General features: G+C 41.4%; 1 pseudogene; it reads left to right on the top strand.

Moving 5' to 3' along the window:
- The first annotated feature begins 1,540 nt into the window (after positions 1 to 1,540).
- LOC111968996 (protein yippee-like 5) lies at positions 1,541 to 7,722 on the top strand (annotated as a pseudogene).
- Positions 7,723 to 14,127: the final 6,405 nt, after the last annotated feature.

Below are 14,127 nucleotides of genomic sequence, written 5' to 3'. Positions count from 1 at the left end.
TCTACCTGCAAACTCCTTACCTATTCTGCCTACCAGATGTCACCATTGGGTCATAAATCATTAACCTGTGTGTAGAAAGGACAGAGACACATGGTTGAGTTCCAGATTATTGAAAGAGATGCTCCAGCAATTCTCGGGCGAGTTACATGTCAAAAACTAGGCATTGTGAAGAGAATACATGATATCATAGTCAAAGACAATGACATACTGAAAGACTTTGAGGATCTGGTGGCCATCTTGGCTAGATTCATGGGAATGCTACAGTATCTTGCCAAATTCATTCCCAACCTGTCTGAGGTTAGTGCACCACTCAGAAAGCTACCTGAGAGTGAAACTGAATGGCATTGGGAACAAAAACAGAAGAACAGTTTTGATAAACTCAAAAGACCGGCAATAAACGTGCCAACACTGAAGTTCTTTGACATTAGTAAACCCCTACTACTGTGAGTAGATGCCAGTTCATGAAGTACTGTATAGGAGCAGTCACACTCCAAGATGGTAAACCTGTTGCATGTGGTTCTTGGTCACTCACAGACTGTCAAAGTAGATATGCTCAGATTGAGAAGGAACTACTTTCCATAGTCTACGGATGTGAGAAGTTCCATCAGTATGTTTATGGCAGAGAGGTACAAGTTGAGAGTGATCACAAGTCCCTCGAGAGCATTCAAGAAGCTGCTGCATCAAGCTCCTTCAAGGCTGCAGAGGATGTTGCTTCAAGCCAGGCAAAGAAATGCACATAGCAGACGCGTTGAGTAGAGCCTACCTCAACATACAGAATGAAGATCTGCTGGGAGAGGAGTTGGAGGTAAACTGCATAATACCTCAGCTGCCAATCTCAGAGGATAGGCTACAAGTGTTCAGGAAAGCAACAGCAGAAGATCCCGAAATGCAACTGCTGAGAGAAACAACTACAGTATGAGTGGATAGACCAATGAAAAGAGTCCGGTTCCCAAATAAATCCATCCATAATGGACGTTCAAGGAGGAAATCAGCTCCACATCAGGACTGATGTTCAAAGCCGCAAAGCTCATTGTACCAAATCAACTGAGACAAGAAATGCTGAAGAGTTCACAAATCATATCTGGGAACAGTCAAGTACAAAGAAAGAGCAAGAGACATTATATGTTGGCCAGGTATGTCAACACAGATTGAGGACATTGTGTCTCAGTGCACTGTCTGTAACGCCAACAAGAACAGCAACCTGAGAGAGCTATTGATTCCACACACTCCACCAGAAAGACCATGAGCAAAGATCGGCACTGATCTGTTTCACTACCTCGGCTCAGATTATCTCTGTGTCGACCATTACTCCAAATATCCACTGATCACCAAACTGAGGGAAACTACGAGCAGAGGTGTCATCACAGCCATGAAGTCTACATTCACCAGGCAGGGCATAGCATATGTTGTTGTTTCCGAAAATGGTCCACAGTATGAAAGCACCGAGTTCAGATGCTTTGCTGAAAGCTTGGAGTTCGAGCACATAAATTCCAATCCAGGACACGCTCAGTCAAATGGACAATCGGAGAGGACTGTGCAAATGGTCAAGAACCTACTCAAGAAGGCGCAAAGTAGCAACTGTGACACCTACATAGCTCTGCTGGAGTACCACAACACACTACTAGAGGGCATAGGGTTATCACCAGCACAACTACTAATGGGACAACGGCTGAAGTCCAAGTTGCCAACCTCTACCACCCTACTGACTCCTGAAGGTAACGTTCAAATCCAAGACAAGCTGAAGAACAGACAGCTTAAACAGAAAAGCTACTACGACAGACAAACGAGACAACTACCAGACATACACGCAGGAGTAAACGTCAGGATCTAGAGAGGAGATGTGTGGCAACCAGCTGCCGTGCTGAACAGACAAGAGCAGCCAATGTAATTTGTTGTTTGTACGCCAGATGGACAAATATACAGGAGAAACAGAAAGCATCGGCTGAAAACAGGCGAACAAGCGTTTTTACAAACGGAGTCAGAGAGAGACATTAGTGCTGACTCTGGGATCACAAACACTCACGTGGATGATGATGATCAGTCAGCATCTAACAAGATCATAAACCAGCCTGACACACCTCAGAGAGCCACAATCGTGTCAGACAACTAGGTAGAGAGATCAAAGTTCCACTAAAAGACACACAGCACAGACTTACACGTATACAGTTTATGTTCATGTATTGTGTATGCTTAAATATTCCTCATTCCTGATTCCTCATTGCTAGCTGGGGAGCCAGGCCCAGCCAATCAAAATTAGTTTTTCCCCACAAAAGAGCTTTATTACAGACAGAAATACTCCTCAGTTTTATCAGCTGTCCAGGTGACTGGTCTCAGACGATCCCACAGGTGAAGAAGCCGGATGTGGAGGTCTTGGGTTGGCAGTTTACACGTGGTCTGCGGTTGTGTGGCCGATTGAAACTACTGCCAAATTCTCTAAAATCACTTTGGTAGAGAAATTAACATTAAATTCTCTAAGAACAATTCTGGGGAACATTCATGCAGTCAGCATGCCAATTGCATTCTTCCTCAACTTGAGACATTGGTGTCATTGTGTTGTGTGACAAAACTGCACAATTTAGACTGGCCTTTTATTGTCCCCAGCACAAGGTGCACCTGTGTAATGATCATGCTGTTTAATCAGCTTCTTGATATGCCACACTCGTCAGGTGGATGGATTATCTTGGCAAAGGTGAAATACTCACTAACAGGGATGCAAACAAATTTGTGCACAAAATGTGAGAAAAATAAGCATTTTGTGCATATGGAACATTTCTGGGATCTTTTATTTCAGCTCATGAAACATGGGACCAAAACTTTACATGTTGCGTTTATATTTTTGTTCGGTACAGTTGCAATCTTGAAAATCTTATTGAATTGATTCACATATCAACTTACCTGTTCGCAAGTGTTGTTGTATTTATACATAGTCCATCTGTAAACTACCCACCCAATTTACCTACCTCACCCCCCATACTGCTTTTATTTATTTACTTTTCTGCTCTTTTGCACACCAGTACCAATATCTCTTCTTGCACATGATCATCTGATGATTTATCACTCCAGTGTTAATCTGCTAAATTGTAATTATTCGATTTATTGCCTACCTCATGCCTTTTGCACACATTGTATATAGATTCTTGTTTATTGTTTATTGTTTACTCCATGTGTAACTCTGTGTTGTCTGTTCACACTGCTATGCTTTATCTTGGCCAGGTCGCAGTTGCAAATGAGAACTTGTTCTCAACTAGCCTACCTGGTTAAATAAAGGTGAAATAAAAAATAAATAAATAAATAAAATTCACACCACATTATGCAATTGCATTGATTCTCAAATATTTTTTTGCAACTACAGTGCCTTGCAAAATTATTCATCCCCCTCACCGTTTTTCCTATTTTGTTGCATTACAACCTGTCATTTAAATAGATTTTTATTCGCATTTCATGTAATATGTAAATAGTAAATAGTCCAAATTGGTGAATTGAAATGAAAAAAATAAAAATGTAAAAGTGGTGCTTTAATATGTATTCACTCCCTTTGCTATGAAGCCCCTAAATAAGATCTGGTGCAACCAATTACCTTCAGAAATCACATAATTAGTTAAATAAAGCCCACCTGTGTGCAATCTAAGTGTCACATGATCTGTCACATGATCTCAGTATATATACACCTGTTCTGAAAAGCCTCAGAGTCGGCAACACCATTAAGCAAGGGGCACCACCAAGCAAGCGACACCATGAAGACCAAGGAGCTCTCCAAACAGGTCAGGGACAAAGTTGTGGAGAAGTACAGATTAGGGTTGGGTTATAAAAAAATATCAGAAACTTTGAACATAGCACCATTAAATCCATTAATAAAAAATGGAAAGAATATGGCACCACAACAAAGCTGCAAAGAGAGGGCCACCTACCAAAATTCACAGACCAGGCAAGGAAGGCATTAATCAGAGAGGCAACAAAGAGACCAAAGATAACCCTGAAGGAGCTGCAAAGCTCCACAGCGGAGATTGGATTATCTGTCCATCCACTTTAAGCCATACACTCCAAATAGCTGGGCTTCATGGGAAGAGTGGCCAGAAAAAAAAGCCATTGCTTAAAGAAAAAAACAAGCAAACACGTTTGGTGTTTGCCAAAAGGCATGTGGGAGACTACCCAAACATATAGAATAAGGTACTTTGGTCAGATGAGACTAAAATTTAGCATTTTGGCAATGAAGGAAAACGCTATGTCTGGCGCAAACCCAACACCTCTCATCACCCCGAGAACCCATCCCCACAGTGAAGCATGGTGGTGGCAGCATCATGCTGTGGGGATGTTTTTCCTCAGCAGGGACTGGGAAACTGGTCAGAATTGAAGGAATGATGGATGGCGCTAAATACAGGGAAATTCTCGAGGGAAACCTGTTTCAGTCTTCCAGAGATTTGACACTGGGACCGAGGTTCACCTTCCAGCAGGACAATGACTCTAAGCATACTGCTAAAGCAACACTCGAGTGGTTTAAGGGGAAACATTTAAATGCTTTGGAATAGCCTAGTCAAAGCCCAGACTTAAATCCAATTGAGAATCTGTGGTATGACTTAAAGATTGCTGTACACCAGTGGAACCCATCCAACTTGAAGGAGCTGGAGCAGTTTTGCCTTTAATGGGCAAAAATCCCAGTGGCTAGATGTGCCAAGCTTATAGAGATGTACCCCAAGAGACTTGCCGCTGTAATTGCTGCAAAAGGTGTCTCTACAAAGTATTGATATTGACTTTGGGGGGAGGGGGTGAATAGTTATGCACGCTCAAGTTCTGTTTCTTTGTCTTATTTCTTGTTTGTTTCTCAAATAAAAAATATTTTGCATCTTCAAAGTGGCAGGCATGTTGTGTAAATCAAATTTTATTTACTTTATTTTATTTTTATTTTACCGTTATTTTACCAGGTAAGTTGACTGAGAACACGTTCTCATTTGCAGCAACGACCTGGGGAATAGTTACAGGGGAGAGGAGGGGGATGAATGAGCCAATTGTAAACTGGGGATTATTAGGTGACCATGATTGTTTGAGGGCCAGATTGGGAATTTAGCCAGGACACCGGGGTTAACACCCCTACTCTTACGATAAGTGCCATGGGATCTTTAATGACCTCAGAGAGTCAGGACACCCGTTTAACGTCCCATCCGAAAGACGGCACCCTACACAGGGCAGTGTCCCCAATCAAATGATACAACCCCCCAAAAAAATCTATTTTAATTCCAGGTTATAAGGCAACAAAATAGGAAAAATGCCAAGGGGGGTGAATACTTTCGCAAGCCACTGGACAAAACTCAGAATTTTGTATTTTATTAGGATCCCCATTAGCTGTTGCAAAAGCAGCAGCTACTCCTCGTGGGGTCCACACAAAACATGAAACATGACATAATACAGAACATCAATAGACAAGAACAGCTCAAGGACATAACTACAGTACATACATTTAAGTATTCAACTTATTTTTTACATGTGCAAATCATACTTTACTTGCTTGTATAATTAATTAATTATTCTACCTCCATACATTTGTAACAACCTACCTAACCATTCTGAAACTTCTACTCGATCAAACAAGCCCCACTTAGTATATATATATACTATGACATTTTCTGGCACAGTCAACTTATTGTATGTAAACTTCTGACCCACTGGAATTGTGATACAGTGAATTATTGTCACGCCCTGACCATAGTTTGCTGTGTATGTTTCTATGTTTTGTTTGGTCAGGGTGTGATCTGAGTGGGCATTCTATGTTGTTTGTCTAGTTTGTCTATTTCTATGTGTTTGGCCTGATATGGTTCTCAATCAGAGGCAGGTGTTTGTCGTTGTCTCTGATTGGGAGTCATATTTAGGTAGCCTGTTTTGTATTGTGGGTTGTGGGTGATTGTTCCTGTTACTGTGTTCATGTTGTCACTTTACGGGACTGTTTTGTCTTCGTTCGTTTATTCGTTATTTTGTTTGTTTCAAGTATTTCAATTAAAATGGATACTCACCACGCTGCATCTTGGTCCGACATTTCTTACTCCTCGTCAGAGGAGGACGAAGAATTCCGTTACAATTATAAGTGAAACAATCTGTCTGTAAACAATTGTTGGAAAATTTACTTGTGTCATGCACAAAGTAGATGTCCTAACCGACTTGCCAAAACTATAGTTTGTTAACAAGAAATGTGTGGAGTTGAAAAACGAGTTTTAATGACTCCAACCTAAGTGTATGTAAACTTCCGACTTTAACTGTATATAATAATATATAATAACAGAACTGAAAAAGCCTGTGCGAGCAAGGAGGCCTACAAACCTGACTCTGTTACACCAGCTCTGTCAGGAGGAATGGGCCAGAAATCACCCAAATTATTGTGGGAAGCTTGTGGAAAGCTACCCGAAACGTTTGAACCAAGTTAAACAATTTTTACCAAATACTAATACTAAGTATTTACCAAATACTGAGTGTATGTAAACTTCTGACCCACTGGGAATGTGATGAAAGAAATAAAAGCTGAAATAAATAATTCTTTCTGCTATTATTCTGACATTTCAAATTCTTAAAATAAAGTGGTGATCTTAACTGACCTAAGACAGGGAATTTTTACTAGGATTAAATGTCAGGAATTGTGAAAAACTGAGTTTAAATGTATTTGGCTAACCCTCTTGCTTCGCTTTTTCCTCTCTGCGTTAATGTACCGGATGTTTATACAGAATCGACAGAAACAGCTGAGAGAACAACAACAAAGCGATAATGAACAAAAACAGACTTGAGGGAATAAAATAATTAACATGGAAAAGGACATATTAGCTACAACTAGCTAAAGCCCAAATAATCGAAAAGACTTTGAGCATTAAGACTGGGTTGTGTTTACGGTACGACGTCATGGTTTTCGACTTTCTCAAACGTTAGATGCCATCGACGTCATTTGCTAGATATGGCATTACTGAGTTTGACAAGAAGGCCATGAAAGAGTGAGTGAGTGTGTGTGGTTAGGGCCTGTATGGCAGTTGTCATTGATCTGAGTGTAACGTTAGAGGTGTAATTTAAATTCTCCATCTTATCTTTCAGAGATCAGCAGTAACCCACTCCTTCCCTCTGGTCCTGCAGGTGAGTGTGGGGGCACACGACTCCTTGCCTGCGCCAAATGTGACACCATCCTGACCAACAGCTCGGAACTCACCTCCACCCGCTTCACCAGAGCCACTGGCTGAGTCTTCCTCTTTAATTGACACCAGCCTGCTACTACTGCCAGAGACATGTTTTCATGTTGGTATTTCCACCCCTGGAGTGAAATAGTGCAATGAAAACACCTTTTATGCTCAACACTCAAACTAATAACTTTTATGCCAGGCTCACTATGTTTAGCAAGTGCACTCACATAATTTACACAGAAAGTTACACTACACGTGGCCCCTAGAAAACCCACTTCTGCAATAGGCAGAAGTAACACACCTAGCAAACACATGTTTATTACCATGTTATGACTGTGTAATAACCTAGCATTATTATTCATTATCTGTTAGATGGTGAACTTGCAGTACAGCCAGGTACAGGATCGCGTGATGCTGACGGGCAGACACATGGTGCGAGACATCAGCTGTAAGAACTGCAACAGCAAGCTGGGCTGGATCTATGAGTTTGCCTCAGAGGACAGCCAGCGCTACAAGGAGGGCACTGGTTAGGGAGAGTGAGGGCTTTGAAGAGCATGTCCCCTCTGACAACTCCTGAGCTGATGCTCGAAATACTCGCTCACGCTCACGCCCTTGCCCTAACCCTGTTCCCCCACACTCCACAGCCTCAAACTCAGCATCCCAGGCCATATCGTCTTGGCTCCACCCTCACCTTTGACCTACAGGTAGCTATGACTTTTTGACCTCTCCTGATTGGTTGGATCTCTTGATGCTGTGTTGGCATCTTCTAAACCCCTCCTCCAAAGACCACCTCCTGTCACCTAGAGACATTGATGGGGGCCCGCTTTCACATAGCTATGGACTCCATGCACACTCACAGACAGGATTTTGAACACAACTACAAAACACTGCAAGACACACACACTCATATTTACATACGAGACGCTCACATTCATGATTAATAGGGCCGGGACGATACAAGTATCACACGAAAATATGTGCTTTAGCTTGGGAAATAAATCAATGTGACTCTGGATGACAACATAATGTTTGTTTCCACAATTAAGGCTGTTTTCCTAAAGAAGTTAAATTTGCTTCGTGTTTTTTCCCCTTGCCACCATCCTAACGAGTATCGCGATACTGGTATCGTACCGGTCCTAATGATAAGTAGTAGATATGTTCACTCACTCTGGATATGTTGTCAACTTTATAGCTAGAGTCTCTATAACTTCCTCCCAGTGCTGTGTGTACTGTGTTTATCCTCGATCTCTACCATTCTGGATGCTTGTCACCATGCACATCCCCACAAGTCCCTCTGTGTGAGTGAGGAATGCAAGCAGCCTGTTGCCTCTTTGTACATGTGGAGCTGAGCAGGGCAGTAACATGCCCAAAGACTGTTGGCCTGCTGGGCTGGCCTTTACATGAACTGTTGCTCTTCCTCCCAAACTCTGATGATTCCAGCCAATTGGAATGAAGGGAGCGGTGTTTTCAGTCACACTGTATGCTCTGTTTCCAACCCCTGCCCAGGACAATATGCAATAGATTGATTTGACACAATATCAAATCATTATTTCATGTTATAATTTTACTAATGGTTATCATTGTATTTTTATTCTTAGTAATTATTATTCAGATGTTTTTCTTGATATGAGGTTAAAAAAGAAAGAGCAAGATCATCTCTTTTTCCCATTAGTCTGCTTTGGCAATTTTTCCTCTCTAGTGTTGATTTCTGAATAAAGTGTGTATTCTTGCTGAAAGTAAGTTTCCAATTGTTGTTTGGTGCAATTTGAGCTTTAGATCACTAGATGGCAACCGAATACAAATGACATACTGTGTGCTGCGATGGTAATCCTATGGACAGTCGGCACGTTCAACAATGGCCAAATTTAAAGGCGAGTTGAGACTGACTGATCTACAAATCCCCAAGCATCATAAATAACTACTCCATTTTATTTGTAGGTAAGTCACAATTTACCCATGATACATCACGTTTTTGATGCTCTCGAACACAGCCAATATCTTTTCAATAGTTTTGTGTAGACTAAAAATAACAGCAACGGCGGAGGGTTAATCACACTGTGTTGGTGCATAGCCTACACAGGAGACACACACTTTGCCACTTTCACCTGTCTTGTCTAAAGAATGTATTTAACTTTTTTTTTTTTACTCATGTTCAGCACACTTTAAAATACAGGGAATATGCTCTCCATTAGGGGACAGTGGGAATTAACAACACAAAATGAATAGAAAACAATACCAACTCTCACAACAAACTGATAGTGGATAACTTCAAAGTGGATACAGAGAGGAGTGGAAAGTGTGAGAGAATGGGGACCCCCAGTCAACCCAGATAAGGAGACAAACAGGCACAGCTATGTGACCAGACAACACAACCACAAGCACTTTTGTGACTCAACACAGGCCACCACATATCCCCACTAAAGGGGTTTGGTGGTGTGTAAAATTGGCTTATTAAAAAAAGGCAGTGACAAAGCATTCCTAATCCACCCATAAATATTAGAGCTAAGCATGGGGGTTATTTTTAGAGTTGATCCTGTTGGAAGCCATCTTTGTCTGTGGGTGTCATGGATGGTAGAATCAGCAGGGGTCTGGAATCACTCAAGGAAGGAACAGAGTGCTAACCAACACTTACTAGGCAGGCTCTCACACATCTTGATTAACTACAAAGGTTTGGCAGGATAGAATAGGTGGTCCATTTTGTTAGAACTAGGTGGGGTAGTGTACTTGTAAGGTGCTGCATCTCAGCTGATTGAACTAAAGAGGATACGGGTCAGGAGGTTAAAAGAGGGTGGATTAAAAGATCAACATGATTAGGTCTGGTACTCAACAACTCCACCAATAGTCAAGGTAGAAAAAAACAGAAAGATCAACAAACAAGTTTCTGGTCCCCAATATGCATTGTATTGGGGATTCTTTTCCCTAGCTGTGTTGTCCCCCCATGCAGTCACACCCACCCTAAGCCATACTTAGATCTCTTTCAGTAGACTTGGCCATCGAAGTCATCTTAGGTTAATTACACTTCCTATTACTCTGCACGCAATATAATATAAGTTAATACACTGGGAACTGTATATGTTGGGAAGCACCGTTCATGTATACAGTGGCAAGAAAAAGTATGTGAAACCTTTGGAAATACCTGGACTTCTGTATAAACTGGTCATAAAGTTTGATCTGATCTTCATCTAGGTCACAACAGTAGACACAGTCTGCTTAAACTAACAACACACAATTATACGTTTTCATGTCTTCATTGAACACATTATGTAAACATTCACAGTGCAGGGTGGGAAAAGTATGTGAACCCTTGGATTTAATAACTGGTTGACCCTCCTTTGGCAGCAATAACCTCAACCAAACGATTTCTGTAGTTGCGGATCAGACCTGCACAACGGCCAGGAGGAATTTTGGACAATTCCTCTTTACAAAACGGTTTCAGTTCAGCAATATTCTTGGAATGTCTGGTGTGAACTGCTCTCGAGGTCATGCCACAGCATCTCAATCGGGTTGAGGTCAGGACTCTGACTGGGCCACTCCAGAAAATGTATTTTCTTCTGTTGAAGCCTTTCTGTTGTTGATTTACTTTTGTGTTTGGGTCATTGTCCTGTTGCATGACCCAACTTCTGTTGAGCTTCAATTGGCAGACAGATAGCCTAACATTCTCCTGCAAAATGTCTTGATAAACTTGAGAATTCATTTTTCCGTCAATGAGAGTAAGCTGTCTTGGCCATGAGGCAGCAAAGCAGCCCCAAACCATGATGCTCCCTTCCACCATACATTACAGTTGGGATGAGGTTTTGATGTTGGTGTGCTGTGACTTTTTTTCTCCAGTGTTGTGTTCCTTTCAAAAAACTGTCCACAGAATATTTTGCCAGCAGCGCTGTGGAACATCCAGGTGCACTTTTGCAAACTTCAGACATGCAATGTTTTTTTTTGACAGCAGTGGCTTCTTCCGTGGTGTCCTCCCATGAACACCATTCTTGTTTAGTGTTTTATGTATCGTAGACTCGTCAAACGAGAGGTTAGCATGTTCCAAAGATTTCTGTAAGTCTAGCTGACACTCTAGGATTATTCTTAACCTCATTGAGCATTCTGCGCTGTGCTCTTGCAGTCATCTTTGCAGGACGGCCACTCCCAGGGAGAAGCAACAGTGCTGAACTTTCTCCATTTATAAACAATTTGTCTTACTGTGGACTGATGAACATCAAGGCTTTTAGAGATACTTTTGTAACCCTTTCCAGCTTTATGCAAGTCAAGAATTCTTAATCTTAGGTCTTCTGAGATCTCTTTTGTTTGATGCATGGTTCACATCAGGCAATGCTTCTTGTGAATAGCAAACTCACATTTTGTGAGTGTTTTTTATAGGGCAAGGCAGCTCTAACCAACATCCCCAAACTCATCTCATTGATTTGATTGGACTCCAGGTTAACTGACTCCAATTAGCTTTTGGAGAAGTCATTAGCCTAGGTGTTCACATACTTTCCCCAACCTACACTGTGATTGTTTAAATGATGTATTCAATATAGGACAAACTGACAGAATAATTCAACCCATATCCATAATTGCCCTGTGATTAATAGTCCCTGGGGTGACTATTTTAAAAAGTCCTGTGTAAACCTGGTGTCTATACCTGCATTTTCCACAAAGATGTCAGCATCACTCCCTCCCTCTCAACCACCAGTATTAATGAGCTGGGATTTAAAATCAGAGCAGACTCATGCTTGGAGACAAAGCTCATAGACCCAACCGACGTGCACATGCACACACACACACACACACACAAACTGGCATCATTCCGTTAGCAGTAGAGAAAATAATAGCGTACTTTCCATTGACATCATTCTGCATCACGTTGCTAGGGAATGGTGGAGTCAACATTAGTTGCCACAGCAACACCGCTTCACCTTCAAATCTCTTGCCCTCTGTCTGTCGGCACTGCAGCAGACTGCGGTGGTGTGTGTATTTATATATACGGTCTATGGCATGAGCTCACCATGGCTCGCTGTTGTGTAACATGAGCGTGTAGGGTCTTGTTGATTCATTCACTGCAATGTTTAGTAAGAACGCTCCAGGAGTCCACAACTATGAGATTCTAAAGGTTGTGCAGGTTGGCAAAATTAGAACAATTTTGTATGCACATTTTAAAAGTTAGGTTGAATATCTGGACCACTCACAGTGGTGAGCTGACAATGTTGGGTCAGCATCCAGGCAGCAAACCAGTGAAGAAATAATTTGACATTACACATTTCTTAGAGTCACGCAGAGCATCTGCATGGGTTGAAATTATATTTTTATTGAACAGCGTGATAACTGATAACAGTGGCCAGTAAAGATTTACCTGAGGACAGTGATTGTAAAGGAGTCCAGCATCAGCAGTTGAGCCTTATGGACAAGAACAAAAACAGAAAACACAACAGAGAATTTTGAGCAACCAAGAAAGCTAGAAATAGGGAAACAAAGACAATAGATGAGAAAGATGGGAGAATTGTGGAAATTCTAGCTGGTTCAAAGATTCTAGTAATAGAGATGATTAGTAATTTGGTAAACCATTAACATGCTGATGAGAATTGTTAACACAGCCTAATCACAGTAACCAGCCCCTACACTTGAACAGGGCCTCGTATTTCAAGAAACAAAAACAGACAACCATCTATGACTTGGTACGTAGGACACTTCTCTTACAAAAATGATCATTTGACCTGCAGCATTGAGGTGGTCGGTAGATCAAACAGTGCACAGTGTCATTGATAAAAACGGTTCTGGATTGTGCGAGAAACCGTTCAACTCTATATATGGCAAGGTTAGAGGTGGCATTGAGAGCAGTGGCTAGGTACTAGTGGACAGAGCACTGCCCAATCTGATGCTCTCATTTAAATATGTTTTTTTCCCCCTGGCACAACCAGTAGAGCTTTCTCAGTTGTCATTCGCTAAATTGAGTTTAGCACACCGAGAACATTGATGCCAGTTCCCCAGGGAGAGAGAGAGGTGGGCATGAGGCTTTTTTGGATTAGGGTGACTTCAAGACCAGTTTTCCACTCCAAGTCTGGTCCTCTGTGGATGCTGTGGTGTGGTGTTGCCCAATGACATTCTTCGACCCTCTTTCGGTTGGTTCCGAAAAAGAGCAGAAAACTAAGCTGATTTTGTATGTGCTCAGTCACAGATCTCAAATCCTAAATCGTCACCCATTCCATCCAGAGTGCACGATAGTCTTGCTGCAGTCCGCAGCACCTTTGTCAGCAACGCGTGGTGAAAATGCCCTGCCCAGTTATGGCAGATTACTACATTCTGTTTGGTTCCTTCTTATATCACATGGCCAATTCTTGCCTTTGGATTTCCTCCTGCAAAAGCAATTTTTTCCAGCATGCATACAAAAATCATCAGGTTTATCAAGAGTTAAACAATGAAAACAGCTTAACTTATAAAGGCTTAAAGCTGCAATATGTAACTTTTTGGGCAACCTGACCAAATTCACATAGAAATGTGAGTTATAGATCTGTCTTTATCATTGAAAGCAAGTCTAAGAAGCAGTAGATCTGTTCTATATGCACTATTTCTATGCTTCCCATTAAGTTTTGTTTTTGCATCTTTTACTTTCGGTTTTGTACACCAGCTTCAAAACAGCTGAAAATACAATATTTTTGGTTATTGAAAATATATTTCACTGCAGTTCAGATGGTACAATGATATGCTACACTATACATTGCTTTGTCACAAACTGAAATTTGGCAAACTATTAGAATTTTAGCAACCAGGGAATGGCAAAGCAATTTCTGCATATTGCACCTTTAATGTAAATGGCATGACAGTGACCTTAATGTCTTAAGAGTGTTCAGATTCAACGCCAGTAAACCATTCTACACTAAGTGTATAACTGACTCATCGCTTGGACAGATAACATTCATTTCTACCGGTAATCATTTTTTGTTGGCTAATGATTGCTTGCGGAAAACAGTGATTCATTTGGCTAGACTAACGGATAACCTAC

This window comes from Salvelinus sp. IW2-2015, linkage group LG9 (assembly GCF_002910315.2).
Source record: "Salvelinus sp. IW2-2015 linkage group LG9, ASM291031v2, whole genome shotgun sequence".
Taxonomy (NCBI): Eukaryota; Metazoa; Chordata; class Actinopteri; order Salmoniformes; family Salmonidae; genus Salvelinus; species Salvelinus sp. IW2-2015.
The sequence above is the reverse complement of the archived record's forward strand: the minus strand, read 5'-3'. Positions and strand labels throughout refer to the sequence as shown.